The sequence below is a fragment of the Balaenoptera physalus genome (assembly GCF_965194825.1).
Source record: "Balaenoptera physalus genome assembly, chromosome: 20".
Taxonomy (NCBI): domain Eukaryota; kingdom Metazoa; phylum Chordata; class Mammalia; order Artiodactyla; family Balaenopteridae; genus Balaenoptera; species Balaenoptera physalus.
This window is the reverse complement of record NC_138901.1, coordinates 16,642,498-16,669,963: the sequence shown is the minus strand read 5'-3', so window position 1 is coordinate 16,669,963 and position 27,466 is coordinate 16,642,498. Positions and strand designations below refer to the sequence as shown.

Below are 27,466 nucleotides of genomic sequence, written 5' to 3'. Positions count from 1 at the left end.
CTGCAGCCGCCGGAAGCTGCAAGAAGCAAGCAAAGGATTTCCTCCTAGGGCTTCTGGAGGGAGCATGGCCCTGCTAACACCTTGCTTTCAGCCCAGTGACACTGAGTGTGGACTTCTGGCCTCCAGACCTACGAGTGAATAAATATCTGTTATTTTAAGCCACTCAGTTTGTGATAATTTGTTAACAGTAGCCATGGGAAACCAATACAATTAAATACGTCTCATGCAATATTTGGGACACACACTCAAAAAATTATTTGTTGTTTATCTGAAATTAAAATTGAACTAGGCTGTATTTAGGCTGAACTATATCCTGTATTTGATGTGGCAGTCCTAATTCCCAGGACCAAAGAAAGGGGCTTTTGAATTTGCAAGAAAGCTGGTTGAGCCTGTCAGGAAGTGTACCTCCTTATGCTATGAGTCTTTGTAAACACCGTCCAACTGAACCAATTTGAGCTTTACTAACTACCCTCTGGACAAAAGAGGGGGGCAATTAGACAGGTGTTAATGATTTATTTTTTCAGCAGTCATTTGAGCACTTCCCATAAAACAGAAGCTCTGTGTAAGGGTGGAGGAGTTAGCCGTTAATCCGGTACATCTAGGCTAAGTTACAAACCATTCCAGCTACATCACATGAAAAATGGCCATTAGCAGAGCCTGAGTGATGCCGCAGTGCATTGCTGATACTTGAGCTGCCCCTGGGAATGCTGTACCCTTTCACTGTTGGATGGTGGGGCCTGAGCAGAACAGCTGGGTAAATCCCAGTTGCTGAAGGAGAGGACTTCACAGCAGACCTGAAATGGAGGGAGGGGGCAGATGTTGCAGGAATGAGCTAGCTCTGGATTCCCAGGAGGAGCTCTCAATGGAAGTAGATGCAAAATGTCTCCATTGTGTCTCGTGGCATCACACCCTAACATGAGTTAAAGACAAACTGGCCTGTTCTCCCATGCAGAGAGGGCTGCCACGCCCAGGCCGGGACATCTATCTTCAGAGGCTCAGACTCAGGCTCAAGGCGGGGCTGAAAGTCGCAGCTTTCCCTGCTGGGCTACTGAGGGCTTCTCTCGCTTACCATTGGGCTCTCTGAAACCTGGACAGTCCCCTGACCCTCAGGCTTTTAATGGTGCTCCCAGAATCCACAGTGTTAGAGCTTCAAGGGACCTTGGGTCATCCAGAACTGGCAGGCGGTCCTAGGACACCCCAGAATTGCCCCCAGATGCTTTACCATGCCTCGGAAAAGAGAAAAGCAAGTAGTTTACAGGAGGAAAAAAAAATGTGGTGGGGGTACTAAACATGAAAAAGATGCTTGACCTGGCCCACAATTAAGGGACTGCTGATAAAACCACAGTAAGATGCCACTGTTACATGGATGAGATGGCCAAGATCCGGAGGGGTGGTAACCCTTGGCTGGCTGGGGTGTGCTGTCAGTGGGAGTGGAAGACCACCACTTCTGGAGAGACGATTGACCAGATGCCCTTTGGCAGAGCACCACTGCTTCTGAGGATTTTCTGTGCGAGCAAAGGCTTATATATGGGGGTTCACTGGGGAATTATCTGTTATGCAAAAGTCTGGAAAGAGTCGGTCTGGAACTGGTTAAATAAACTGTGGTCCCTGGAGAAATGCACTAGGTCCATAGTCGTGGCTCTGGCTGCTCCCTCAGATACCTTGTTAAGCGGGGAGCAAGGTAGGCATCATGTGTTACCATCTGTGTAAAAGGCGGGAGCGTACATGTGAATGAGTCATGCATATGGAGCCTGACACTGGAAGGAAAGGCGAAAATCAGGTTTTGATGGCAGCCTCTGCGGGGAGAAATTGTGGGTGGGGGCAGGAGACGCCATTTTCACTCTGTACTCTTTTATCTTGTGTACATATTACATTTTTTTTTTAAATTAATTTATTTATTTTTATTTTTTTGGCTGCGTTGTGTCTTCAATGCTGTATGCGGGCTTTCTCTAGTTGCGGTGAGCAGGGGCTACTCTTCATTGTGGTGCGCGGGCTTCTCATTGCGGTGGCTTCTCTTGTTGCGGAGCATGGGCTCTAGACGCACAGGCTTCAGTAGTTGTGGCATGTGGGCTCAACAGTTGTGGCTCACGGGCTTAGCTGCTCCGCGGCGCGTGGGATCTTCCCAGACCAGAGCTCGCACCCGTGTCCCCTGCATTGGCAGGCAGATTCTTAACCACTGTGCCACCAGGGAAGCCCTCATATTACCTTTTTTAAAGATAAATTTATATATACGCTCAGGCCCTAGCTCACTTCAAAAGGATAAGCATATCTGGAAGAAGGTTCTTTGAGAGCCTCCCCAGGTGTTGCATGACAACCCCTGGTGGAGAAGCTCTGATCTGGCTTCACCCTCATTTCCCAGAGGGGCGGAAGCTCTGTTATCTGGCCTGCTAGCCTGAGCACTGAATGCCTCAGACAGGGGAGCCTTCCAGATAAGCCGGAGGGATAGGACTTAGCAGGGGCACATGCACAGTGTGTGTGTGCAGTGTATATAAAATGTGTAATGGAACACAAGAGAGCACCGTCTAGAATGCTCCCTGGGGAGTAGAGGAAGACAGGGGAAGGTGGGCTACTGTGTTATGTGTCTAATCCTTGTCGTGGTTTGTGACAACCCAGACTAGCCCCATGAGCCACCCTGGTCCCCAGAGTGCCTGGTGACCTGTGTTGCAAGTGAGACCGCCGTGGACGAGTTCCGAGGCCGGGCTGCATGATGTGCCACTTTACAATGTTAATGCCCAATCCTTTTATCTCAAAAACAACCTCAGTGTTATTTTTTCTCTTAGTGCTTCATACAGATGATCTCATTTCATCCTCCCAGCCACTCCAGGTTGGGTGGCACTTCCTGTTGGGAAAGGGAAGTAACGGAAGCTGCCATCCCAGAACCTCAGCAGTGGGACAGGGTGAGGGGTTCCTGGTCCCAGCCCTGCTGTGGGGCAGGAGCCTGTCTCTTCTGGAGTAACTTCCGTGGTGCAGGTTCCAGAGTCCCTCCAGAACCCCCTCATTCCCTGAAGGATGTAGGGCACAGCCCCTGCTATTTGGGGACGCCTGCCACGCCCAGAGAAGCAAAAATGCACTGCTGGTCTTCTCTTTCAGACACAGAACTGCAGTCCTCAGGGACGTTCCAGCCAATCCTCTGAGGGCCTCGTTTCAGTTTTAATTATCATGTTGTCCCGTTGGCTCTCTCCAGAGAGGCCGACGGGTATGGCCGCAGCTAGAATGTAAGTTTCGTGAGCCCAAGGCCTGAGCATCTCCTACTGTTTGTTAGTTAAGGGTCACTCTGCCTGGCCTGTGGGACCCAGACCTCCCAGTACCATGGAGGGGGAAGAACCCCCAGAGCCCACCCAATCCCACCTCCCAGCCACCATGCAAACCTCCTTCTCTGCCTTCCTGACAGAGTCACCCCAGCTTCCCTGTGATGGCAGCTCACGGCCTGACAAGGGGGCTGGGAGGGAGGAGAAAGAAGGGGCCAGAGAGGAAGATAAAAGTGTTGAGAGCAGCCCCCAAATGGGTGACATCCTTAGAATGAATCACCACCTTCCTTTCAACTCTTTCTTCTCCTGTCAGGACCTCCCTTCCCCCACACTTCCCCACTTTCTAAAGTTATACTGAGAAAAATCCACAGAGGTGCCAGCACAAGGTGATAAGGACCACAAATTTGGCATTTTAACAGATGCCAGAGCCACTTGAGAAATGAGGACACAGCCCAGAGAGGTAAAGTGACCTCCCCAGAGTCACACAGTGAGTTCATGGCAAAGCTGGGCTAGCCCAGGTCTCCTTCCTCCCCACACAGATGCCCTCCCATGCCCCATCTCGCCTCCTTCCCCAGAGAGGGACCCTCAGACCCACCTGGCCAGTGGAGCCGACCCATGGTGGAGGCCTGACCAGGAAGCACCAATATTTGAGATCCCAGCAAGTGAAGGTGAAGCCTCTCGGATGATCTGGGACACACGATCTGATTTACGGATGCGTCCCTTGAGCAGCAGTTTTCCAGAACATTCCCACTTTCTTCCATACTGAAAAGACCTCTTCTCCTGCAGTGTCCTGCTGGTCTCCTCCCAAGGATCCCTTGTTTCACTGATTTTGACAAATCATTTCACTTCACAGCAAGTGTGAGACCTGCCTCCGAGGGATCACATGAACCTGTGTTGAGTAACCAACTCTGAAGCCAAGTATTTACCCCTCAGAGGAGCAGGGGCGGGAGCTAGAGTGGGTATTATGCCTGGACGCGCCCTCAAGGAGAAAAATAAAACAAAAGCAAAAACAACAACGAAAAGACGTCTCTCAAAGATTGGCTCTGAGTCAAGGTTAAGAGACCTTTCACTAAAGCAGCCAGGCTGAATTGTCTTCACTCTTTTCGAAAGGACAAGCATACACCCTGCTTAAAAAGAAATGCTGATTTTCCTAGAGAACGTCCACCATTCCTGGAGGATGCATGGGTGTCCCTAGTGGAATAGCCTTCCCCTCCGGCTGCTTAAATAACAGATGCAACATTTGTTGCTGGAAAATATCAATTAGGTTAATGAGGTTTTTCTTGCCCAGAGAAATGAAGCAGTTCCCGACAATGGACACGCTGTATGGGAAAGAAGGGCAGAATTGCCAAGCCATTTGGCCCACCCATGGGGTGAGCCCCAAAGCCCTTCATTTTTCTGTCCCCTTTGATTATTTCCCCCCTTGCTGTCTCCTGGAACCGTCTTCCTTTCCAAAGTCAGCCCATCCCACTATTAGCACAAAAGCTGCTAAGGGGCTCCTCAACGGTCATCTCTCCCTGCACCTGCCTGGCCTATTCTTAACCACTCAAACAATTTTCCCCAAGTGTTGTTTCAATCATTATATTGTTACCATGTCATACTTAAGTAATGGACATGAGATGCAATTTACCCACCTCTCCCTGCCATCCTGGATTGTGGATGAGATGTGGTGGGAAGGGCCCAGGCCTTGGAGGAGGGCTGACAGGGGTTGACTCTTGGCTGCTTCCTCCTAGCTGTGTGACCTTGGGTAAGTAGCTCGACCTCTCTGAGCCCGGTTCCTCATCTGAAAAATGGGAATAGTAGCACCTCTGTTTCAGGGCTGCTGTAAGGAGTGGTGGTGATGTCTGTAAAGCACAGAGCACAGTGAGTGACTGGCCCTTAGTTACACTACTGAACACCCACCATGGTACCCAGTCATCACGGTGGACCCATAGGTAGCGACCTGGAAACATGCCCCTGCTTTGATAAGCTTTTAGAAGGCGGTTGTAGAACTGAATGGGGGTTACAGAAGTCTCTCACTTTCTACTTTCCGCACTTGCATTTTTTCTTAAATTCAGTAGGTCTGTATTTCTTTTGTGTGTGTGAATCGAGGAATTTTTTTAATATTACATAAGTAGTACGTGAATAGATTCTCATCAGAAATTCAGACAGTAGCATGAATTTTATTTATTTTCTTAAAAAAAAATTTTATTTATTTATTTATTTATTTTGGCTGTGCCGGGTCTTAGTTGCAGCACACGGGATCTTCAGTTGTGGCGTGCAGACTTCTTAGTTGCAGCACACGGGATCTTCAGTTGTGGCGTGCAGACTTCTTAGTTGCAGCACACGGGATCTTCAGTTGTGGCGTGCAGACTTCTTAGTTGCAGCATGCATGTGGGATCTAGTTCCCTGACCAGGGATCGAACCTGGGCCCCCTGCATTGGGAGCGTGGAGTCTTACCCACTGGACCACCAGGAAAGTACCATGAATTACTTTTATAATCAGGAAAAAAGAGACAAATAACATTTGGAGAAACTTCGTCTCATCAACTCCACTTTCCACCCTTCTGATGTTATGTCTTTACTCCTCCTTCCACCTGGCCCAGGGGTGCCTCCCCAGGAGATGTTTCTTCCCAGATAGATTGTGTTTCCTCTTACATCCAGCATGCCAGGACTCACAGAACAGGAGGAAGGAAAGGGTGCCCTCCTCCCAGGGCACCCTCACCCCTGCCGAGGCCAGAGGCCTCATCCCGGCCCCTCACCTGCCGCTGCCTGTGAAGGATCCCGAGGTTTCCTCAGAGCCGGTGCAGAGAGCTCTGTTTACAGTTAGTTCCCGTGGCTGCACCCACAAACGACCTTGTGGGAAACAGTGGGTTCGTCACCGGCTGGCTCTCATTACTCTGCCTGGATCGCATTTCTTTCCTCCCCCTCCCACCTTCCCCCATGGCTGGGCTCAACTGGGGGCAGGTGGGGCTTAAAGCTCAGAGGAGTTTAAAGGGGCTCAAGATGGGGCCCGGCAGCTCAGAGCCACTAAAGTCTATCTCAGACACACGCTGTGTTACTAGGCTTTGGTGGGCTGGCCTGGGCACCTGGCTGCCTTAGACAGAAGAACCTTCCAGATGAGCTGTAGGCAGAGAACACAGGAGCCGGGAATGTTTTCCTGGGCTCCGTGTGCACCTGTGATGTGCTGGGCAGCACACTTGCTTTGTACAGATCCTAGGCCTCGGGTTCCTTTTTGTTTGTTTGTTTGTTTTTTGTTTTTTTTATGTGGAGGGATGGATTTGGCTTTTCTCCCAACCTTCTGCTCCGCTGTCACCTGTCTGGTGCTTGAAGCTGTTGACCAGCTGCCTGGCCAGAGTTGGCAGTGACGATGGGAACAGAACAGTGATGGCTGGCACGTTCCTGCTTCATCTCCTTTCATCATTCTATCGCCTACTGAGTTTGCAGATTCTACCTCCATTTTTTCACCTGGGGAAACCGAGGCTCAGAGCGGCTGGGTAACCTTCCCACACGGTCCCTCAGCTCTCAGGGGCCACACTCAGCGGCACAGCCTGGAGGACCCTCCAGCCCGAGCATTGCTTCCCCAAGGGGCCTCCTCTCCCCAAGCTGTGGACCTCCTGCCTGCCTGACGGCTCCATCATCCTGCCCTCTTTCAGTGGCTCAGATCTGGCCCTGGACCCTCCCCTGTCCCACAGGGGTACCAGACTGGAGCACCCTGGCAAAGCAGGGGGTGGCAGCCCAGTGCCTGGGAATCCCGCAGACACGCCCTCCTCAGTCAGCCGCTAACTGGCGGGGAACGCGGCTGAAGTCTCCGAGGCCGCGGGGGTGGCTCTGCAGGAGCGCTAGCGGCAGAGCTGAGCAGTTCTGTCCACAGCTGACTGGCGACCCAGGGCCCGCGTCACGTCCCGCCCTTCGTCTGGCATTTAACACCTGACACACTGCGGGTCCTTAATGATAATTAAATTCAGAATGAACTCAGAAAGGCCAGCATGTGGTAAATGTGTGCATCTTTGCACAATTGTTATACAGCATGATGAACAAGCCATTAACAGTTCATCAGGAATAAAAATGAATGTGGGAAAAATCTGATCGCAAAGATTTGTACTCCTTCCTCCCCTCCCCAGACTTTTAAATGAAAGTTTAGGGATAATTGCTCTTCAGTTCTTTTTTTTTTAATTTATATATTTATTTATTTATTTATTTATTTATGGCTGTGTTGGGTCTTCGTTTCTGTGCGAGGGCTTTCTCTAGTTGCGGCGAGCGGGGGCCACTCTTCGTCGCGGTGCGCGGGCCTCTCACTATCGCGGCCTCTCTTGTTGGGGAGCACAGGCTCCAGAAGCGCAGGCTCAGTAGTTGTGGCTCACGGGCCTAGTTGCTCCGCGGCATGTGGGATCTTCCCAGACCAGGGCTCGAACCCCTGTCCCCTGCATTAGCAGGCAGATTCTCAACCACTGCGCCACCAGGGAAGCCCTAGTTGTTCTTGTAGCAGGATTTATCATGAAAAGAATTGGGACTAAAACCTTTATGCGCTTTTCCGTGTAGATTTGGGCAGAAATTTGGAGTGTTTCTCACTGGTGAGGGCCGTTGCAAAGCAGGCTGTGGGAAGTTTTCTGGAATGGGCAGTCAACATCCCTTGCAGAAAAATTCTCCTCCCCAGACCCAGATCCCGTGGCCTGGCAGCCATCTTGGGGGTGTGTCCTGCAAGACAATGTGGGTCAGAGCACCTCTCAGCCCAGAATGCTGCAGCCCCTCTTTGCCTTAACGACCCCATCAGGACAGCTTGCCCTGGAGGAAGCTTGGTGCCCGGCCTGGGGTCACCAGGCGTGGAGGAAAAGCTGAGGGGGTTCGTGCGTTGCTTAGTTAAATGGGTGACAACGAATCACTTGTTACCAAGGGACAAGGAGCAAAGAACCCAGACAAGCATCGTGTCACCAAATGCCAACGTTGGGGGGGCCTGGGGAGGCCTCCAGGCAATGATAGTGTCTTGTGGACCCATCGTAGCCAGATCATTCCAACTTTTCAAGATACATCAGGAGTTGTCCTTCAGTCAAATATCCCTATTTTCAAGTGTGACTTACTAAGTTAGCAGCTTTAAACTCTGTAATATACTCCTGGGCTGTTGATCTGGTTTAAACTCTATCTGGAGGAATTCAAGCCAGACAGCACTTCCTGGGATGGGGATTTTGAGACCTTGGGGAAAAGGGGTATGGTGTGTCTTTGGGGTATTCTGGTCCCAGCCAGCTGGAAGTAAGGGGCAGGGACTAGAATATTCCTCAGGGAAATTCAAAGCACCTAGCCCATGACCTTCAGCAAGTGTTTTTTGACCGATGGACACTCCCTGAGTCCTCTCTCTGGCTCTATATAATGGCAACTCTAGGCAGGTCTGTGACTCTCATTCCAAAGGCCTAATATTTTGCCCTTTGAGGATTCTTTTCATCTGATGCCTGTTGGTTGCCATCTTTTAAATTTTAAGGTTAAGGGATGTTTTATCAAAATTCCCAGCCAAAGTGTCCAGACATATACTGTAAAATGTGAGAAGGTCCAATGTGTCCATTTGGATGCCTGCTGTGTGCCGGGTACCAGGCTACTTGGGAACCACTCAGTCCTGGCCCGTGAGAAGTTCAGAGTCTAGCTAGGGTACACACACACGTATACACCCACACACTCACACTCACACACACTGTGAGTTTTATAAGTCAGTTTTATATGTACGATAAAGGTGTTATGTTATTATGTTGAGACATCTTGATATACAGACTCTCTTAAAAGATAGGATGCCTAGAACAGGTGTTACCTGAAGCCTTCTTCCAGCCTTGGCTGCCTTCTATCATGATTCAGGTGTTTCACTAATGGGATCGGAATGTGGTCCAAAGATGGGGCTGACGTTGGGACTGGATCCCCACCAGGAAGTCAGGCCAGGTTAGGACAGATCCCTGGAACCATCAGGAAACAGCAGCCCTTCCACAGCTGGTTTAGCTCAGAAGCCCCATAGAGTTTACTCCTGATTCAAGAGCACAAGACATGCCCGGGAAAGGGCAGCCTGGACATGGTCTGGCCATCCTGGGTTTACTTGTGGGCACTTGGGTGAATGCCCAGAGCCAGCCAGCCTTCATTTTAGGTTCTGTGTGGTTCTGAGTTGCTCCCGTAAAAGGTAACCAAAGTCGTTCTCATTAGAGTCTTCCTCGCTCTGCAGCACATGATGGGACTGCAGCTGTTATTGACTCCGCCAGTATCATGTTGCATGAGACCCTGATCTATGCACACACTGTGGAGCCAGGTGGCCTGGACTCAAATCCCAGCTCCGCTGTGTCCTAGCGGTGTGAACTTGGCCAGGTCATTCAGCCTCTCTGCCCGAGTTTCCTCCCCTATAAAATTGGAATAATGATAATACCTACCTCATAGCGCTGGGAAGAGAATTAAATGAATTAAGATTTGTAAAGTGCATAGAAAAGAGCCTTGCATGTAGCAAGTACTAGCTAAGGGTTTAGATTTAAAAGATCCTTAAGTACATTCTCTGTGGATTTCACAAGCCCTTTATTTTGCACTTCACACCCAAGCCTGCTCTCCCTTGGGATCCAGCCCTAGTTCTGCTTCACAGCTGTGAGACAGGCCTGGCAGGTCTACACAAAGAGGAGAGAAAGCAGCCCCTCGTCCAAGATGGTGAAACCAGGATATAGCGTGCTCACCACCTCATCAGGGGCTCAAAGTCTGGACTCTCCAAAGCCCACTTCAGATGCAGGTGTAGAGCTCATAAGTGCAAGTCACCTAGGCCTCTGAAGGCCCCTTTGCTCAGTGCATCACCATTATCAGGGCCTAGGGAGTAGAGGGGTGCTTATTGGAGAGCGATGGGCTGGCTTCCCAGCCCCCTCCACACCACTCTTCTTTGCCTGTTCTTCCATCATTTCCTCTTTGAAGGTAAACAAGGCCAAAAAACAGTGCGCAAAGTAGGAGAAGAAAGGCCCCAGAACTCCATGACGTCACAGACCTGGCTTTTCTCCCAGGGTGACTGTGACGCCACGCCCGCCCTCCCTGACCATGCAGCCCCTGGGGGCACAGCACGTCAATTCCATCACACGTGTGCACCTGTGTGTGCCCATAGCCTCCCTGCAGGCCCTGCTCAGCCCATGTCAGCCAATAGGGGTTGCTCCTGCCCATGTAGACAACCAGGAGTCACTTACGGAAAACCGTCCCAGTGGTGTGACAGCACGTCCGCGGCAAACCGCTGGGCCAGGAAACTGCCTTTCATCTCTGTAGCCACTCTTTGTCAACCGGCTCCTAGCAGAGAAGCAGCTGCGAGAGACCCCCCGCTGTTTCCTTAGGTAACGTCACTGCCCTTTCCTGGGCGATGCTGTGGGAGTGGCACTTAACTCTTCCCTCCTGCCTCTTTATAGCTGCTTGGATTTGGGAGCTGAATTAGATCGGGGCTTGTCTTGTGGGGGAGGGAAGTCTGTAAATGATCAGCCTAAGCAGAGGTCAGACTTTCCTAAGAAAACCTGCTGTATTGCCCATGGGGTGGATTTTGTTTTGACTCCTGTGTGCCCACTGGCACGGTTCACCCCATGAACCCTCGCTATTTTCTTTTCTTTGTATCTTGTGTTGGACATGTGATGGGAATGCAGAAATACATGTTTGTGGATTTGTTTATTCATGGAGCAACCGTGTCTCGAGTGTCTGCAGTGGGCCAGGAGGAATGGGAGGCCTTGGGAGGCTGGGGTTTCTCCAGCCCCCGCTCCTGGTTTCCACTGTGGAAGGTGATTTGTGACATGTTCTCCCCTTGGGGGTCACCCCCTGTCTCCATCTGTGCCCCTCAATCCTTCCCCGATTCAACAATAGCATTTACTCAAGTCTGCTCCCGTACAATGCTAGTGGGAGTAAAATTTGGACCAATTTCCAAGAAGCACTTTGGCAGGATGTAAAGAGAGGCTTTAAAATGTTTGCTGCCCTTTGACCCAGAATTTTGCTTCTAGGAATCTGTCCTAAGGAAATAATTAGAAACATGAAAAGGATGAAAACACTAAGATGTTCATCAGTGTTTACAGTAGGAAATTTCAAAAGCCGGCTGCATGTCCAATCTCTGGGAAGTGGCTATGTAGAATATAGGTAGCCATGAGAAAGTGATGTCTATGGAATTTTAAATTATTGAGAAAATACTTGACATAATAAAAGAGTATGGTAAAAAAAAAAAAAAGAGTGTGGTACAAATTGCATATTCAAAATAATCTTGACTGTGTTTGAAAATGCATGGGAGGGCTTCCCTGGCAGTCCAGTGGTTAAGACTCCATGCTTCCAAAGCAGGGGGTGTTGGGAGTCGATCTCTGGTCGATCCCTGCGGCTATCCCATATGCTGCGTGGTGCAGCCAAAAAAAAAAAAAAAAAGAAAGAAAAAGAAAAAAGAAAATGCATGGGAAAAACCCAAAAGAAAATATATGAAAATATTGCTAGTGATGTTTCTTGTGGTAGGATTATAGGTACGTACTTCTTTATACTTTGCCGGTGCACGGAGTCCTAACCACTGGACTTCCCCTAACCAGGGAAGTCCCCATGTGTTGCTTTTATATTAAGAAAAACATTGTTTAAAATTAAGGTTTGTATATAATTATACATACACATTCAGAGACTGACAGAGAGGAAGCAAATGTTGCAAATATTAACAGTTGGTGAGTCTAGGAGAAGGATATAGAGGTGCTGATTGTATTATTTGTGTAATTTTTCTATAAGTTTGAAAAATTTCAAAGTAAAAGATTGGGGGAGGGGAGAGGACCAGGCCACCCCTGAGCTCTCTTTTGGAATGCTGGAAACATAGCCAATGTGATTTTTTTTTTTTAAACCACAGTCTTTATTTATTTATTTTCTAATTTATTTATTTTTGGCTGCATTGGATCTTTGTCGCCATGCACGGGCTTCCTCTAGTTGCGGCAAGCGGGGGCTACTCTTTGTTGAGGTGCACAGGCTTCTCACTGGGATGGCTTCTCTTGTTGCGGAGTATGGGCTCTAGGCGCACGGGCTTCAGTAGTTGTGGCATGCGGGCTTTAGAGCACAGGCTCAGTAGTTGTGGAACATGGTCTTAGTTGCTCCGCAGCATGTGGGATCTTCCCGGACCAGGTCTCGAACCCGTGTCCCCTGCATTGGCAGGCAGATTCTTAACCATTGCGCCACCAGGGAAGCCCAACCAGTGTGATTTGACAATTTAATTTGTTTTCTGTTGTGGGCAAATGGTCCTTAAGTGTTGGGGGGATACTGGGATTTGGTAGTCCTAGGAAGGACCCCCAGGGGTCAAGGTGTTTTGCAGGGTTGACCTATGTGGGCAGCCCAGAGCACCTCACATGCTAATTCAGCACTGTTCTGTACTTGGCCAGAGTTCGCTGTGTGCACCTCTCCAGCAGCTCTTGGGTGACTCTGCTAAAGCCAGGCCCTCCCCCGCGCCATGCCCTGGATTCCATCCCTCCACCTCTCCCACCATTCAGGAAGCTTTTATTTCCCACCTTCTCCTGTTTCTGTCCTCTCCTTCTCTCCTGACTCCTTGCTGTTTTTCTTTAAAACAAAACAAATGCCCCCATTCAGTCCACCCCACTAGCTCTGTCCCCCTCTTCCCAGACAGATTTCTTTTTAAAACATCATCAACACTTCTGCAAACTCCATTTTCTCCCCACATGCCTGCCCTCCTCAGCTGAATCCAAGCTGGACTCCACCCCCTATCTTTCTAGTAAAACCACTTGTATTAGTCAACGAGGCCAGGTTTATGCTGCAGTAATAAACAAGTCCCAAATTCCAGTGGCTTCACACCTCTGGCACCACCTTTTTCCTTATCTTCCAGCCTCATGGGTCATCTTTTAGTTCCTTGAAAACTCTCTGCAGTTTCCTGCCTCAGGGCCTTTGCATGCACTGTTCCCTCTGCGTGGAATGTTCCTTCCTACCCCCTCCCTTCACCTTGCTCACTTGTACTCATCCTTCAGGTCTCAGTATAAGCATCACTTTTTCAGGGAAGTTTTCTCCAACCCCCCAAGACTAACAAGTGCCCATCTTAGACTCCAATGACCTGCTGTCCTTTCCTTGTGACACTTGTCTCACTTGATTGTCGACTATCTCCCTCATGAGGTGCCTTCACAAGGGCAAGGACATGTCTGTGTCACTGCTGTGGTCCCAGCCCCTGCACCCTGGTTGCCAACCTTAACTACACATTAGAACCACCGGAGGAGCCTTTAAAACTCATCGTACCCAGGCCCCATCCCAGGCCAAATGAATTCTAATTTGAGGTGGGCCCAGCTCGCAATAGGTATCTTTTTAAAGCACTGTAGGGAATTTTATTTTATTTTATTTTATTTTTGGCCATGCTGCACGGCTTGCAGGATCTTAGTTCCCCAACCAGGGATTGAACCCAGGCCCCAGCAGTGAAAGAACTGAGTCCTAACCACTGGACAGTCAGGGAATTCCCACTGTAGGGAATTTTAATGCACAAGCTTGAGAACCAATGACCTGCATTGTGCTTAACACTCAACTTTTCTTGAATGAATAAATCAATCTCTGAAAATTTAATCTCCCCAAACCCCTCCAAAAGACAGGAGGCTAAGGATATTCAGCTTAGGTAACAATATGTTAATTTCATATTTTGTGAAATTTCATATTTAATTTCAACCAAGCTTTATTATGCACCTTACATGGGGCAGGCCCAATGACTGGGAAGGGTATAATTTATACCCACTGTACAGACAAGGAGAAGTTACTTTAGGTGAGGGAGGCACAAATAGGTAGTAAAGGATGTCAAGGTTCAGCCAGGGTGTATTTGTCTTTCAATTGCAACTGACAGAAGCCCAAAGAAACTGGCATAAACACAAAAGATAATTTATTGGTTTCCAGATTTTAAAAAGTCAGGGATAGATCTCAGTTCAGGTACAGCTGGATCCAGTTACCCAAATGATGTCACCAAGAACCTGGAATGCACCCTCTCTTGGCTCTACTTTCTACTGTTCAGATAGTCTTCCCCAGGCGATGGTAAAAATGGCAACCCATACCTCTAGACTTGTGTCTTATTTAGTAGGGATATATAGAAAGATCTCGATAAATGTTCTACCACAAAACAAAAACAAAACCTTCATTATGGGACTTCCCTGGCAGTCCAGTGGTTAAGACTCCGCTCTCTCTAATGCAGGGGGCATGGGTTCAATCCCTGGTCAGGGAACTAAGTTCCCACAGGCCGCACAGCATGGCCAAAAAATAAAAGGAATCTTTTGGGACTTCCCTGGTGGTCCAGTGGGTAAGACTCTGTGCTCCCAATGCAGGGGGTCCGGGTATGATCCGTGGTCGGGGAACTAGATCCCACATGCATGTTGCAACTAAGAAGTCCACATGCCGCAACTAAGAAGTCCACATGCCGCAACTAAGACCCAGCGCAGCCAAGATAAATAAATATTTTTAAAAAAAGAGCTGTGTTGAAAAAACCCACAAAAACCTTCATTACTTTTAAATCACAGCTTAGACCTTCCTTCTTTCCACCTTCCTTCCTTATTATTCTCTCCCACCTGCAATCTAGTCTCGTAATTCCTAAGTATAGAGTGTTCTGGTGATTTATTCTTCATTACCCACAGTTTGCACATGTTTATTTAAAATACCAGGATTACCTGGCCGTTGTTTGCTGCTAACAGATCTCTGAAGCCCAGGCTCCAAGGGGAATTGGTAATAGGTACCCCGTCCCTGCTGGTAAGCTATCCACCTTTTGGCAAGCAAAGTTCCTACCAGGATAAAGTTTGGTATACTCATCATCCTTAGAGAAGTTTCTCTGCCTGACCACCAATGCAGCCCTGAGGTGGGACGCCTAGGCCCTACCAGGCTTTGTTTCTGTCCCTGTAGAATATTTTGTGTCATTGTTGAAAACTAAAGGAGAGAGAACTAAGATACCGACTACCAGCTACTCAGAGAACAGACACAGTTCTGCTTCATCTCAGGACAGCCTCTAGAGGTGGGGTTATATCCCTACATTACAAATAAGGAAGTTGAGGCTCAGAATGATTGTCACTTGCTCAAGATCACACAGCCAGTAAATTGCAGAACCAGAATTTGAGCCCAGATCTTTCAGCTCCAAAGCCTGTTCTTTCTATGACCCCCTGATTAATTTTTTAATTTCCAAGATTAGACTCTTCCTCTATCCATGTTGCCTGCCTCCCATCCCCAGAAAAAGTTGCGCACTGCTCAAACTTTTTCTAGCGTGGGCTCACTTCAGATCCGCTTAATTTTGCTTCGTCACGGCTGCCCAGTTCCCTGCCGGTAGACTGGGAAGTAGGTCATAGCTGCAGGGACCACACACTCTGGCTGCTGAGAGGGCCAACCTCTGGTTTCAGGGCTGGGCAGGGGCCAGACTTCGCTGGGAGCATCACCCCCTGAGGGGCCTGCTTGGATTTCTCATCCCTGGCCCTGTGAAGTCATCACAAACCTTCACATCACTGAACTTTACATTCTAGAATTCACTGTCATTGTGGGTGCTGTGTGAGGTGGTGTTTAGAGAAAGGAACATAGGGATTAACAGGGAAATTGATGGTCTGGGGAAAAAAAATAATCTTCATTCTGTTGTAGATCTGTGGGTGATTGAGACTAACTGATTGTTGAAGGGGTTTGCCCTGCCATCACATGCTACTTTACAGAACAGAGGTACTGAGCCACTTGACACCCAGCCATTTAACTGTCCCCTCCTTTATGTGACAAAATTATCTTCAGAAATAATCGTGAAGGGCTCCCCTGGTGTGCAGTGGTTAAGAATCTGCCTGCCAATGCAGGGGACACAGGTTCAAACCCTGGTCGGGGAAGATCCCACATGCTGCAGAGTGACTAAGCCCGTGCGCCACAACTACCGAGCCTGCGCTCTAGAGCCTGCGAGCCACAACTACTGAAGCCCGTGCACCTAGAGCCCATGCTCCGCAACGAGAGAAGCCACCACAATGAGAAGCCCGCGCACCGCAACGAAGAGTAGCCCCCGCTCGCAGCAACTAGAGAAAGCCCACACACAGCAACGTAGACCCAAAAACGCAGCCAAAAATAAATAATAAATAAATAAATAAATTTATTAAAAAAAGAAATAATCATGAAATGAAACAATCATAATAATTGCCAGAAAAGAAACACAGATAATATTTCTCTTATTGAACTCTGTACATGTAATTATGCCAGGATTTTTAAAATAAAAATTATTAGTACAAAAAAGGAAAAAAAGCGCAACTATTTATTAAAAATTTTTTTCTTTACTGAGTTTTGATCCTTTGGTTGCAGCCTTATATAATGATTACATAAATTATTATTTGTTACTAATAGGTGAACTTCAATAAAAGTGAGACATCTACAAAAGTTGCCTATAATTTAGCAACTACTAAATCGTACCACTGATGTACTGCTTTATTTTCTTGCTTAATTCTTTAGTTTTAAAAGCTAAAACTCACAATTTTGAAAGAACAGATTTCCATTAAAAAAAATACTATTCAAACTCGGTAAAATATGTCACGTATGGAGTAAACACTGTACTTACCGAGCAAAAGTAATACACTTTGCAGTTCACATCCGGTGTCACTGATTTCAATTTTAAAAACAAATAAAATCTCCAAGTGGCCATGTGGAATGACAGAACTGAAGTAATTCAGCTTCTTTGTGATCACGGCACTACCACTGTTCAAGCTTAGAATCTGCTGCTTAAATGCAGGAGTATGTGGTCTCACAGAGGTTGGAAATGCAAAGGTCACCTGAAGCAGGCTTGAAATTCTGAACAGTTGAGGATTTCTCTCCAAATGGCTGTGTGTAGCCGACTCCGCATATGTTGGGGCCGACTGTGTAACTAGGAGTTCTCCAAATGACTTCCATGGAGAAGACAAGGTTTAGTAAAGGACTCGTTTTTATAGGTGCGAATTTGAACTTAAACATGTATTATTGACACTCAACAACATCAGTACCAATTGTTCGTAACTTGGACCAAAAAGACGTTTTTCAGGGAGGGGAATGTTATCACTGACGTTGTTGAGGATTTCCAACACGTGATGCTCGTAAACATCAGGCTGACTTTTCGTCCGTTTATTATTGTTTTTGGATTCTCTACAGACAGTCCACCCTTTAGTAGCTTGCCATGTGCAGCCCTCCCTCTACCCTTCATTTGGTCCCAGTATTATATCCAGCCCCTGGTCCTGGTGGAGGTGAAGGGAGATGGTAGAACAGCTCTGGTGGGAATTCCCTGGTGGTCCAGTGGTTAGGACTCCATGTTTTCACTGCCAAGGGCCCAGATTCGATCCCTGGTTGGGGAACTAAGATCCCACAAGCCGCGTGGTGCAGCCAAAAAAAGAAAAAAAAAAATCTCTGGCAATCCTCCTAGGACTGAGGAAACCAAGGCAACTTGCTAGATCCCAGGTCCCTTGACCTTCTTCCTGGACTGGACCAGCTCTCCCCATGCTCCCAAGAGTCTCTGCATCTTAACATGTTTTCCGATAGAACTTTTGCTCTGTTACATTGACATCCTTTATAAAAGAAAACAGACAAGCAATTAAATGTTAGGTTTGAGAAGGTTGATGTGAGCAATTGAGCTAGAAAGTGAGCTTGCAGTAAATTCTAGCAGGTTTTTCTTAGGAATAATATCATCTCCAGCCACTCTCAGTAGATTTATTCTGAATTCAGAAAGAGGCTTCATTTATTGTTTATACTTTGTGTTATTGGTGTGTTCCTTTAAATTATGATCCTTAGTCATGAGGATATTTCAGTGCGGTGTGTTGGACCTAAATGATGCATACATTTGTTCTTTTTTGCACAGTAGTTTATATTGTGGGTTTTAATTTAACTTAAAAATAATAGGGCTTCCCTGGTGGTGCAGTGGTTAAGAATCCGCCTGCCAATGCAGGGGACATGGGTTCGAGCCCTGGTCCGGGAAGATCCCACATGTCACGGAGCAACTAAGCCCGTGCGCCACAAATACTGAACCTGTGCTCTACAGCCCACAAGCCGCAACTACTGAAGCCCATGCACCTAGAGCCCATGCTCTGCAACAAGAGAAGCCACCGCAATGAGAAGCCCGCGCACCGCAACGATGAGTAGCCCCCGCTCACCGCAACTAGAGAAAGCCCACGTACAGCAACGAAGACCCAATGCAGCCAAAAATAAGTAAATAAATTAAAAAAAATACTAACCTTTTCTTGGACAATTGCCCAAATGATATTATCAGCCATACGGTTGAGAATGTGCTTTCTGCAGGCGTCTCCTAGCGTTTTGCTTTCTGACGGCCACTGGCTAGAGACTGCACACGAACAGGCATGGGCTGGAGCACAAAACAACGCTGATGTAAAGTCATCAATCCTCTGAAAAATGGACACCAGCTTTCTGAGCCCGTGGTACAGCCAAAGGAGCTCTCTATTAAATTAAAACAATGTCAGAGGCGGAAGCTAATTTCTTGCCTTGCTTGGCTGTTGACCAGCTGGGTGACTTTGGGCAACTTGCTTAGCTTCTCTGTTACCTTCTCTGCAAAGTGGAGTCATCTCCTTACCAGACAGAAGGTGGACCCTGAGCCCGAGGCTGTGTAATTTCCCCCTCTTAGAAGGACCTCTGATCCTATCAGCTATTTAACAACCACAAGTTAATAATTGGGAAAAGCAAAGGGAACACTTCTGTTTAGATAATCATGCGTGGTTTTGTCCTTTTCTGGTTGGAAAGATATAAGTGTGACTGGGGAGGTAACCGCATGCAGTTGCAGCCTTCCAGGGCGGACCTCTCTGGGGAAGGTTGCTGTGCCCAGAGCCCGTCACCAGAATTTGAAAATTGACTGTCATGGGGTCTGCTGACCTTGACAGCTAATGGTGTGCTGAGAAGTGTCCCTCCGAAGAGGCCTTTCCATTCGGTCGGGAGTCCCTGGGCATCCCTTCCTAGGCGCCGTGATGCTGTCTCCTCCCTCAACCCCCCACCCCAACTGTTCCCTCTCCTTCCCTCCCCAGCGCCCTCAACTTTCTCACGAGCCTTTATGCTGCTGCAGCCTTTTCTAATGAGGAGGTCTGGCCAGGGCCTCTCTGCAGCTGGATCACGTGGTCCTGGGATCACCCTGAAAAGGGTGTCAGAGGTGGGCACACAGCCAGGGCCAGTCTATTTACCGTCCGCACCTCCTTTGAACTTGGAGGCGGTGCAGAAATTTGGACTCCGCAGGAATTAACAGCTCCAACACCAGCCCCAGAGCCAAACGTGTGAGGTGTGTGCTCTTTGTTCTTTGTTAAATTCCAGCAAACAGGACTGTCACAGAGAAGCCTGTCGGGAGCTGTTGCCCTGATGTTGGCTCAGGGCTCCTAGCTGGCGCTTGGCCTAAAGTCTCTCAGAACTGGGTTCCACCAAAATGTCTAGTCTCTCAACCATCACCCCTTTGACCAATGATGTCCCTTTGTCCGGTGATGACCACCCCCCCTTGCCTGATAATGACCCTGTCTCTACCGTCTCTCCAGCCCAGAGGAAGGAGCTTGTCCCTCCAGGCCTGCCTTCCCTTCAAGTCTTAGCTCAAGCTCATCTTCTTTCCAGAGCCTTCTCCAGCCTTCTTGACCCCCATCTCTTTTCGGCTGCTACAGCTTTGTCTCTAGCACCTATTCCACACTTAGCTCACAGAATCACAGACTCTTGGGGTACAAGCCAATCTGCCTTCTCTCTTCTGACCTGTGGCCTTGAACTGTATTTATCTTTTTGTCTCCCATCCCAAGCCAGATCCCAAGAAGTCTTCCATCCCTTTGTCCAGCCTGGAGACCCCACCCATGGGAGGCAGCATTCCGAAAATGGAGTTGACCATGGGGTTGCCCTGAAATTATCCCTGTGTCGTTCAGTATTTGCATATGTATCTCCCCGGCCAGACTGACTATATCCAAGGGCAGGGGCCACATCTGCTGGGGGCTGGTACATGCCTTTCTCATAGTCTGCTCACTGCCCTGGTCCCTGAGGTCTCCCCAGCTGCTCAGCCAGGGCTGGGCCAGTGGGATTGCTCTGTGCTGTTTATATCATCTCTCCCTGCCTGACTTACCCTCCTGCCCAAAGGTACGCCTTTGAGACTGGAGGGCATATATGCACATGCATGGGCACGGTGCACATAGACACAGCCCCTAAGCTCAGCATCAGTAATGCATTTTATACACTGAAAGCTGCTGTAAACTTTATTTATTACACAACTGACGTGTCTGAATTGGCTCCCAAATCCACCACCAAGCGTGTGGTGATTGGTGAGCCTGTCACTTAGGAGCCCACTTTTCTCTCTGTTTGTTAATAATAGATGCTTCTTACAGCCTCAGCTTGACAGCTTTGATTTAAAAGTGGTCTTAAACCGAAGAGACTAATGGATGGGTCTGAATCTGTGCCTTTTAAGCACAATACATTGCTCTTCTTAATTAACTGGATTTTGTCCGTTGGTCGGAAAAAGCTCTCTCCTCATCGCATCATTAACTACCTACATCTGGACAGCGCCCAGAGCAAATCTCAGGTGTGTTCCCCGAACTCTCGGGAGGCATCGAGAACCACCTAGATACACAGAGCGTGCGTGCCTGGGGCTGTCTAGCAGCGTGAGACGCCCAGAGAGATGACTCCCATCCCACCTCTCCCCACCTGGGAGAGGAGCTTTCTTCCATCCAATTCACCATTCAAAGTGGAAAAGGAGCCTTCCCTGAGCCGCACATGCCCACTCCTGGGCTGCAAATACATAACGTGGTATGAGAGCATGTCAGTGAGCTGTAAGCAGTGTGGTTCGTGGGTCAGACTCCCCCCTCCCCCTGCGTCACTTCGTCCTTCCCGCACAGGCTCAGGTGCATTTGTGCTTCCGTCTTTGTGCCCCTCCAGTGGACAGTGCAGAAGGTGGGACCATGGAAGGACCAGAACTGTGGGGAGAAGCCCCCTCCAACCACTGCCCTGGTCTCCAGCCCCATTCCCTCCGGGAAGCTGGTGGGTGCTGACACGGGGGAGAAGGGAGGAAGGGGTCCAGCAGGGCATGTGGAGAGGGTGTGGCCACCAGATCTGGGGCTGTCCATGTGCACAGTCAGACAGACCAGGCCCTGTGGGCTTTTTGTACCATTTAGCTTGAGTGGAAAGGAAGGCGACACCATCAAATAGAAAGCACTCTGGAGGCAAACAAACCTGATTCACACCCTGGCTTGGCCAAAGCGTTAGCACCTTGACCTCTTGGAGACTCAGAGCTGTCGGCTGCACGCTGGTGCTATCAATGCCTACCTGGCCAGAGGGTGGAGGAGACTGTGTGGTATGACCTACAGGGCCTCACACGATGCCCGCCACATGGCAGGTGCCCCATCCACGTCCATTTCTTTCCTTTCTTTTCCCAAAATCAAGTTGTCATTATTAACATGCTGGTCTACCTTAATGAGCAGACTTAGAGAAATTAACTGGTCGTTTTCTATTTGCTTCTGTAAAAACTACCACAAACTTAGTGGCTTAAACCAACACAACTGTTTTATCTGACAGTTGTGGAGGTAGCAGAAGTCCAGTACAGGTCTCACTGGGCTAAAATCAAGGTGATGGCAGGGCTGCATTCCTTTCTGGAGGATCTAGGGGAGAATCTGTTTTCTTGCCGCTTCCAGCTTCCTCGGCTCATGGCCCCTTCCATCTTCAAAGCCAGCTTGACTGGTTGAGCCTTTCTCAAATCACATCACTCTGACACTGACTCCCCTGCCACCATCTTCCACGTGTAAGGACCCTTGTGATTACATTGGGCCCACCTGGATAATCCAGAATAATCTTAAAGTCAGCTGACTAGCAACCTTAATTCCATCTGCAACTTTAACCCTCCTTTGCCACATAAAGTAACAAAGTATTCGTAGGTTCTGGGGATTAAGACATGGATATCTTTAAGATGCTGTTCTTCTGTCTACCACATTAACTAAATGCAAATACATATTTTTTCTTAACCGAAGAAGATTTAATAACTAATCTTTTTCAACAAGATCTAGAAGAGGTGGTATAAATGTATAAATTAAGATGCAAGTAATCTGAATCCTATTTGTAATATCCTTAGTTGCGTTGCACATTTTTAACCAGACTTTACTAAATAAAATCAGCTTCTTTACAGCCCTTTTGCAGTATCTTATCTCATCTTGTATTCTTTCACATAGAACAAGCCTTTAAATCACAGGCTTAAGGTATTTAGACATTCTTTGTCCCTTGGATATTACTTATAAATCAACATTTCATGGCTCCCTGGAAAATACTTTCTAAACAATAAGCCCCAGGATGAAAAGGAAAGGACAGTGCTCTGTAATTGCAAATGGTCTTTTACAAGGAGGTTTCTAATTACTTTGCTCTTTCTCTTGAGCTGAGGCATTGAAGTGTGGGTGACAGAGAATCATACGATGTGGCTTCATCCTGAGCCTCCGAGGACCCAGTCACAGAGCAGGCACACCCGCTCCCAAAATGTCCCTGGGGCCACATCTGAGAAGAACCCTGGAGTTCGTGCAGGGCCTGCATTGGCGAGGGTTCCCTCTGAGTATGTTTCAGATTCTGATGTCCTTTTTTTCCTTCAGTGGAAAGAGGCATTCAGTGATCTTTACTCTGTTCTCAGTGAACTCACTTTCTCGTATTTTTGTTCATCGTTTGTGTGACTTGAAGGAATCAGATTATTTTCCTCCTCCTTGACAGGAAGCAAAGATGCAATGTCCTAAAATTGTGGTGGGGACTCTTAAGAGAACAGAGAGTAGTAAAATCTATGAAAAGGGACAATGACGGTCTCTATACTACAAGTTTCTAATTTTATGGCAAAAACACTGTGGTATTTTCTAAGTTAATAGAACTGCATTTGACCTTCAGTATCAAATACATGGATCTGATGCTTGGAAAACAATGGTTTCTGCTTTACTTGGGGTGTGTTCAGTGAAATGTGCTCCTGACTTAGGTTTGAATCCTGGCTTCACTGTCGACTAGCTGTGTGACTTTGGGTGAGTTACTCACCTCTCTGTGCTGTCGAGGGCCTCTTTCTTTAAGGTCCATTTTAAGCTTAGAACCCAGGATTCTATGATTCTGACCTAGTCAAGCAAGGGCACCCAGACAGATGCCTGGAGAACAAGTCTGTTTTGGGGGGAGGAGAAGGAACCACAGTGGGAGAGACCTTGATGACAAATTCAAGGTCATTCCTGGTTAACCCAATGCCCAGATGACTCAGCAGTTATATCTCATTTATTTTGGTCACTTGAGGTTTGCAAAGCGGGGAGAGAATTTGAGTTCCCTCCCCTACCACAGAGGAATATTCCCTCCAATGGGGTGTGAGAGGTAGTTATCCAGGGAGCTGGGGTAGCCCACACAAGAGAACAGGTCTGCTGTCAGATTTGCAACTGACAATGAGCTTGGGAAGTGTCATCGATTAATGTTGTCACCTCTCCTCCTCCATCCCACGGGAACCCATCTCCCTGCCCCCCAACTCCTTGGTTCAGCAGCATTATTGGGGCCTTCCTCCCGCCAGGTGTGGGACCAGGTGCTGAAGACAGGATGGTGAAGGAGGTGGCTACGGCCCTCCCATCCTCAGGGCATCAGCTTCCCAGAGGATTACAGCACCAGCCAAGTGTTTGTGAGGGGCACACCTGAGGGAGTTTGGCAGAGTCAGGAAGGGCTTCTAGAAGCAGTGACTGCTTTGATAGAGCCTGAAGCTTGAGTAGGAGTTAGCCCGACAAAGGGGAGGGGATGTGGAGGAGAGGGCTTCCCTGGCAGGGAGACCAGCCCTGGCAAAGGCCTGGGGGTGAGAAAGTGTAGCAGTTAGGGTCGCACAAGTGCACAAGTGTAGCAGTTAGGGTCGAAGAAGTGTGAGGGGCGGCTTTCAGTTCACAGTCATTCTTTCGTTCATCCTGAGCACAGACTGAGCACAGACCCCCTACCGAGCACTGCACTGAGTTGTTTACAGTGGTTTAAAAAAATAAGTACAGGAGAGTCTCCACCCTCAAGGAGCTTGCATTCTAATGGGGGGACTCATGGGTACAATTAGAGTATGATGTGACAGGTACAACAGGAAAGACCGGCCCAAATGTTGAGTGGAAGGAGGCCAGGGAGGTAACAGATTCTTACCCATGTCTCAGGAATGCATGAGTTTCCAGCCTAATCCCGGAAGTGGGGTCAGGGAGATGTGGTGAATTCTTTGGAAGTGAGTGAGTTGTGATGTTTCTGTTTCCCCAAGGCACCTGGGGTGTGTGTGTGTGTGTGTGTGTGTGTGTGTGTGTGTGTGTGTGTGTGTGTGTGTGTGTGTGTGTGTGTGTGTGTGTGTGTGTGTGTGTGTGTGTGTGTGTGTGTGTGTGTGTGTGTGCATCTCCCCAGCAAGCCCTGCCTCTCTCAGCCTCTGCCTGCCCTGAGCTTTGCGGGGACAGGACGGTGAATGCTGCCTGGGCTCACTGGCCTGGGGGGGCCCCTAAGACACCCATGCTCCATCTCTCAGTACAGCAGCCTTCCCAAGCAAGCAGTTCATTCGTTCATTTTCCCTCTTTTTGCTGTGTGTATCCAACTCCCGGTTTTAACAGGGAGGACGCTGCACCTCCCCTGCAAAGGTGTTGTGACCTGCCACCCCTGACAGCCCGTCCACCTGGGAAGGTGCCCTTGGGCCCAGCGCTTTTCCTGGTGCCCCTCTGCACCCTGGTGGGCCACAACCCCCCATTCGACAAAGGCCAGGGCCGTTGAATGGGGTGGGGTCGTTGCCGACCGGAAGGAAAAGCTCAGATCATACAAACAATGCAAAGCCACCTTCGTGGTTTGTTTGTCACAGACAGGGGTTAGATTTGAACCAAGGCTGGATGGCCCAGAGGAGAGAAGTTTTGTGTACAAGCTGCTTCATCTCCGCTGTTCCTCAGAGAGAACCACTTTCTACCCGCCCGGGAAAGAGGGCTCCACCTCCCCACAGGAAGGTTGGAGGGCATCTGTAGTTTTAGATTTAGCAAAAGGAAATAAATTTGACTTTGAGCCTCTTTTGCAATGTTTTAAAAACATCTTTATTGAGATTATGGTTCATGTACCATAAAAACCATCCCTTTAAAGTTACAATTCAGTGGGTTTTAGTATTCCTGTACAATTTCGACTTCGATGGTAATTCCTGAGACACTAGGAAGACCCAGAAGCAGCTCAGATGGGGGCGGGGCGACAGCCCTGAGTCAGCGGCTCCTCTCTGTTCTCCCGATGCGTGACTGGCAGGCCTGCAGGGCCCCCCTCGGCTTCCACCCCAGGTGTAGTGTTTCCTCCTTTTCCAAGAAGAATTTCATTTCCTATTATGTTTCTAAGTTCTTTGTACTTCTTTCTCGCCAGCTTTTTCTCTCTCATCTGCTCATTCTGTCTTCCTTCCCTCCTTGACTGTAATTTCTGTTTCTGAACATCATGTCCAGGCCTTGCTGCTGGATAATGAATATTTTGCGACCAACAGAGGCTGCCTGGGCTTTTTCTGAAATACGTACTTGGGGGCCCAGAGCCTAAATATATGCCCCTGGCTTTGATTTCCTGTTTCTCCCTGATCTGAATTTCTGCTGTGTCCGTTTTAATTGATCCAGATATTTGTACGCCTGGATTGGATCTCGTTCCAAAGCTGTATTGAAATTCTTTCTTTCAAGATCATTCCCTCACTCCATAAATTTTCCGTTTTCCACTGTACTCCACTTTGTCAAGCATAATTATTTTATCCAAATAAGAGAGCATGACCCAGGATTCCATGCTGGATAATATTTGCATTTTCTTATTTTAATTTTAATGAGAAGTTTTATTGATAAATATTGAAACTACTTTCCCAGCCTCAATAGATGAAGCAAAATTGTCTGGTTTCCCCTTTATCTAAATAAAGAGCCTTTATTTTTATATTCTGACGTGGCCATGGACCCATACTTCACACATTGCATTTGGAAGTTACCTTTTCTAGGGCTCGTAAGGCTGTAACTTCAGCTCTGGTGGGGCTTCTCACCTCCCCGCTTCTCTCTAAATCCCTTTTCGGAACAAGGTAGATATAAATACATGAACAATTACAGCCCCCCGATGTGTTTAGACATTTCACTGGATCTTAGAGTATCACGCTTGTGATAGGCAAGGGCTTGTGACATCAGAGTGCTATGTCCAGGTGTCCCTGGCTCTCTGCATTAACTGTGCACCTGAAAGGCTGCATGTCAGCTGTTAGTGAACCCCATCTCTTTGCGTCATGACTCCTCCCAGTGTGTGAAGCGTCCCCATCCAGGAGCCATCACTGGCTCCGTAGGGCTTCCCCCGCTGCCCCCATCAGGCACCTCTGGTGTTGTTCCTCCGGCCCCAGGTAAGAATGCCCCCCACACATTTTCCCCCTAAGCGGCCTCTGTCTTCATGATTGATCACAGATGTAGATGAACTCATCACACTGACGCCTAGAATCAGTAGTAAGCCTCTTGGTCACCTTGACCCGTCAGCCATGCCGGTGCCTACAGGCAGTCCATGATTTGTGAATAAAAGGAGCCGCACACTGTGGGACAAATCCTTGACTTTGTTACAGGGTGTTTTGTTTTGCCAAAAGCGGAATGTATTTATTACTTTTTGTCAGATTATAAACACATGTTTAGAAAACAGTATAATAAAACAGAAATGTGCACAACAAGAGAAAGTCTCCCTAATTCCACTTCCCTTCCCAGATCACATATCCTTTACAATATCTTTTAATTTATTTGTTTTATTTATTTATTTTTGGCTGCATTGGGTCTTTGTTGCTGCTCGTGGGCTTTCTCTAGTTGTGGTGAGCGGGGGCTGCTCTTCGTTGCAGTGCGCGGGCTTCTCATTGAGGTGGCTTCTCTTGTTGCGGAGCACGGGCTCTAGGCGCGCGGGCTTCAGTAGTTGTAGCTCGTGGACTGTGGAGAGCAGGCTCAGTAGTTGTGGCACATGGGCTTCAGTAGTTGTGGCTCGTGGACTCTAGAGCACAGTTTCAGTAGTTGTGGCGCACGGGCTTAGTTGCTCCGCAGCATGTGGGATCTTCCCGGACCAGGGCTCGAACCCGTGTCCCCTGCATTGGCAAGCGGATTCCCAACCACTGTGCCGCCAGAGAAGCCCCCTTTGCGATTTCTTGTCTGCACATATGCACATATGTGCTACTGTCTTGTTTATAAACGTTCTGTGCATGCACATTTCTAAAACTGCTTTTTTCTCTTGGTGATACAGGATGGAGCTCCCTCCATGCCAGTGTGTTCGCTTCTCCCCTGTCCTCCTCACAAAGGGGTCAGCTTCGCACAGCGTGCTCCGGGACATGGTTTTGGCCCCGTCTCCTGGAGTCACGGGACCAGGGGATGACCTCACCGGGTACAC

General features: G+C 48.4%; 1 protein-coding gene and 2 long non-coding RNA genes across 20 annotated transcripts in view; 1 reads left to right on the top strand and 2 right to left on the bottom strand.

The window, feature by feature from the left end:
- MAPT (microtubule associated protein tau) overlaps positions 1 to 27,466 on the top strand; it is a 107,682-nt gene that overhangs the window by 17,590 nt on the left and 62,626 nt on the right. The gene's annotated exons all lie outside the window — the stretch shown is intronic.
- The window catches only part of LOC309651002, a 172,937-nt gene that overhangs the window by 131,296 nt on the left and 14,175 nt on the right, over positions 1 to 27,466 (bottom strand). The gene's annotated exons all lie outside the window — the stretch shown is intronic.
- Positions 1,236 to 27,466, bottom strand: LOC309650999. Its single transcript, XR_014257881.1, has 3 exons — positions 10,375 to 27,466; positions 3,844 to 7,921; positions 1,236 to 2,149 (listed from the first exon to the last, which is right to left on the bottom strand). It is a non-coding gene; the product is annotated as an uncharacterized lncRNA (long non-coding RNA).